The 4,381-nt window shown below is 36.1% G+C and overlaps 1 long non-coding RNA gene across 1 annotated transcript; it reads right to left on the bottom strand.

The window, feature by feature from the left end:
- Positions 1-586: 586 nt before the first annotated feature.
- Positions 587-2,881, bottom strand: LOC149404259 (uncharacterized). Its single transcript, XR_016294020.1, has 2 exons — positions 2,261-2,881; positions 587-883 (listed from the first exon to the last, which is right to left on the bottom strand). It is a non-coding gene; the product is annotated as an uncharacterized LOC149404259 (long non-coding RNA).
- Positions 2,882-4,381: the final 1,500 nt, after the last annotated feature.

The following is a 4,381-nucleotide window of genomic DNA, read 5'->3' as shown; positions in this document are numbered from 1 at the left end:
TAAACATGATGCAATTCATACATAGTGACTTCGAGACATAAGAGGTTAAATGGTTTGTTCTTATATTGTCTCTAGAAGTGCACTGGTCAATTCAGTACCTTCGGAAGATACCTAGAAGAACTATAGAGTCTCCGACTCTCAATGCCTCATAACCAGACATCATAGATTCTTCTAACAATCATACTGAGGTCAATAGTCCTTTGTGTTGGAATTGATCTAGGGTTTAAGAAAAAGATTAAACGCTTCGGGAAGCGGCGGAATTTTAAAAAATTTCTTTTCAAGTAAAAACAGTTTTTACTAACCTAGACAAAGAAGCTATGTAAAATGACTTCATATATCTAAAAAACGACTTAAAAAACAGTTCCACCTAGGCAAAAAGATGCTTATGTGGACACATCTATGAAGACGTTTTAAAAATGTCTCGGATCTTCAAGAAAAAGCAACTTTAAATAATAAAAAAAATGACTTAAAAATTGGTCCACATAAGCAAGAAGTGATGACATGGAGCTGTGAAAGAAGACGTTTCTTCATTTCTTACATGGATCTTTTTTAATACACATCTTCATGATTTTCAAACTATTGTTGACGTGGAATATTTTTTTTTTCAATTGATATGTTCTTTAGCAATGGCTGAGATATTGCAATGCTTGTTGGTAAATGTGTTGTACATCAGCCAAGTAACAAAATGTATATTTCTATAGATTACAGCAATGGTAACCACATACATGTCATTTCAGCAATTCATACGCACCAAAGTACTTCAAATTCATAACATGAGGCCAAATATAAGCATCACATACATCTTGAATCTGAACCTTCCATTGTCATCTCCAATCTATGCGCGCACTTGGTAGCTTGTACAACTTTTCAATCATCTTATATTCTGCACCATTCCAAAAATACATCGTCATTTATAACTTCTACTTTTATATGACAATTTCCATTGGAAATAATTTGAAGAATTAATTTATTAAATTATTAGCTTCTTGATTGTATCAAAGTTGAGCTACTTGTGGTCAAAGGAGAACTAATGTTTGGCTATGCAAAATAAAACCAATGGAGACCAAGATTCGGTGGAAAAGGCTTCACAAACTCAAACACAAACAACAAAAAGAAAGTACCAAAAAATAAAAATCACCTCCAAATAGACTATTGATGGACAACAGGATGGTTCTAACATCATAGGCAATACATAGAAATGTTAATCAATAGATCTTATCAACAAAAAGAATAATTCTACAATACTAAACCATTCTTCCAAACAAAAGAAAATGTTACTCAGGTCGGAGCAAAAAAAAAAAAACATAAGAATAACAAACTCTAGCATATTCAAATGTCAATAATATAATAAGGAAAGAAAATTTTATAAGAGGTGAGACAGCATGTGCGATAGCATTAAATAATTAATGAATGGTTTGTTTGGAGGACCGGTATTTAATAGGGCCGGCCTCCGGTCGGAACTACCATTATAGAGGACTACAGAAAAAAGCTCTCCTAGTCTTCATGAATACTGTCATTGATTTCATGATAAGTTTCATATCGGCTCTTTTCAAATGCATTTGAATCGATGATTGGAATCCTCTAACTATTGCTAGAGAGCCTTTCAGTGAAGTCGAAAGAGATATAAACCAAACTTGCATATAAAGAAAAGGATGGAGGTCGAAGTTGATGGGGAAACTAGAGTCTGATACCAATGCAGATGTCAGAAGTTGGAAGGCATGCTGAGAAGCACGAACAAGAAATATAGAATATTAATATAGAAATTTGTTGTCTTCTGAGGTGGCTACCTTACTAGAGAAAGATAGAGAGCCTTCTGTTCCTTGAAACTCCATCTCTCTTTATCTTTTTTTTTTTAAATAAAAAAACAAACACCTGCTTCCCATTATTGATTTTGTGAATTCCCACCCACATGGAATACAACCATATGCAATATCATATTCTTAGAAAGACAAACAAACAATCTTGCAAACCAAATATAGGGGTGTAAATCATACCACTAAGGCTCTGAATTCTGATTGCAGTTTATTCATAATACAATAGAAAAAAGCAATCACCTCTAAGAAAACCACCTAAAAAAAGGTCAGCTAAAGAGAGAATATAATTCTACAATACTCGTCTTCCTAATTGATTCCCTCAAGACTCCATTTAAACAAACATGTTGCAGGCAAGAATGTGCACAGATCACACGAAATTAAATTGAAATTAAACACACATAAGAAGGGGAGAAAAACCTTTAGAGAATAATTTAAGTGTCAACAACCTTGGGCGAAGAAATGGGTTCGGTCAGGGCAACGTTGGATTCCACTGGAGTAGTCAGGGTGGTGTTGCGAAGGAACGGCATCAAAACTTCAAAAAAAAAAATCTAGGTTAACATTAGCAAACTAGGAGAGAAAATATTAAAAAAAAATCAATTAATCCTGGTCTCAGAGGATCAGTGCGGTCGTTGCGCGAAGGAGCGGCTGTCGTGGGCAAAAGACCGGTGGCCATAGGCGGAGAAGCGGTTGTGCCTTAGAGGAGCCATGGTGTCGCAACAAAGATTGCAGAGACCGAGTGCATAGAGAGAGAGAGAGGCCTAGACCCTCGTTTCCTCTTGGCCATCCAAATACATATAATCGAGTGAAAATAATTAAAAAAAAAATTAAATTAGAGATGAAGGGGGAGAGTTTCAAAACCCTAGCATCAGTAGTTCAAGTCTAAAGTGGTTTATCATACAAACAGAAAAGATGAAATAAAGATTAAGAGAGAAAAATGAGAATTTGGAATGAAAAAAAAAATTGAAAAAAGAATCAGTTACCAAAGGAGAAGATGGAACGATATAGATTGAAAGAAAACAGAGAGAGAAAAAGAATTTGAAAACATAGACGAAGAAGAACCGCTATGCGGTTAGGAGAGGTGAAACTTGAAACACAGTTATTAATTTATTTATTTTATTTGTTTTTACTAAATGTTTTGAAGTCGTTCTTAAAAATAGACTTTGAATAAAATTAAGCATGTATTTTGCGTACGTGGAAAATATAGAAAATCATTAGAAATTGTTTAAATATCTACGTGGACATCTTAAACTATTAAAACGTCTTAGAAACATATAGGATTTTCAAGTCATTTTTTTAGTAACTCAAAATATTTATTTAGACATATTTTAAGTCATTATTCTGATGACTAAATAAGTTTACCAAATTCATCTTTTAAAAGACTTTTAAAATCAATGTGACAATTTAAACTATTAAAGTCGTGCGATTCAGGGAACGTCTTAAATTTCATGTCTTTAAATCTAACATATGTAGTAGTGATGGTCGGAGAAATTGAGGAGGAGAGAAAGAGAGAGAGAGAGAGAGAGAGAGAGAGAGAGAGAGAGAGAGAGAGAGAGAGAGAGAGAGAGAGAGAGAGTTGAGCTAATCGAAGAAAATGAGGAAGAGGAGAGAGAGAGAGAGAGAGATAGAGAGAGAGAGAGAGATGGTCGGAGAAAATGGAGAATATGAGAGAGAGAGAGAGAGCTAGTCGAAGAAATGAGTAAGAGAAAGCACTACACCAAACAGCCGCAACAACTACAATTTTTATTCTCGGAGATAGCCTAAATAGCCATGACTTTTGATGATACAGTCGCGACTTGTCATGGCTGTTGTTATTTTCATTTTTCATTATAGCGGGCTTATTCTCGCGCTCATTATTTAGTATTTTTGTATAGCCACGACAATTGTCGTGGCTAAATACTAACAGCCTCGATAATAGCCGTGAAAAGTCGCGGCTATTTCTAGGTCAGTATTTATTTAAACATATTTTCTCTTCTTTATTTTCCTCACATAATTCTCTATTGACTCTCATTCACCCTCTATAACTCTCAAGTCTCGACTCTCTCTCTCACCCGGCCTCTATAACTCTCTCTCACCCTCGAACCATTACCCTCACAACCTCTGTAACTCTCTATCACCCTCACAACCACTGTAACTCTCTCTCACCCTCACAACCTCTGTAACTCTCTCCCACATTAATCTACGACTCTCTCACCCTTTGTAACTCTCGACTCTCTCTCACCCTCTATAACTCTCCGACCCTCACACCAAAATGCTCAGCTCCGCCATTCCACCTCGACGACCGCCACACGCACCACGACCACGAAGCGCACTAGCAATCAAGGCTAGACCATCCCCAAATCCGAATCACCCCAAATCAGTTCAAACACCACCAAATTGAATCCCTAGAAATTTGTTAACCCCAATCGAAGTCCTAGAAATTTTTTAACACTAAATCAAAGACATCCGCCCACTGCCGCCTCACTCTAACCACCGCCAGTCCATTCAGGTTCTCACTCTTCATCTCTACCTCCGCTAAATTAGGTTTTTTTTTATCAGTGTCACAAATTCAAAACGATTCGGTAAATTCA

This window comes from Urtica dioica, chromosome 2 (genome assembly GCF_054948205.1).
Source record: "Urtica dioica subsp. dioica isolate 48M chromosome 2, U.dioica_male_clone48M_v1_H2, whole genome shotgun sequence".
NCBI classification, from domain to species: Eukaryota; Viridiplantae; Streptophyta; class Magnoliopsida; order Rosales; family Urticaceae; genus Urtica; species Urtica dioica.
Note: the sequence above shows the minus strand (reverse complement) of the source record. Positions and strands in the feature narration are given on the sequence as shown.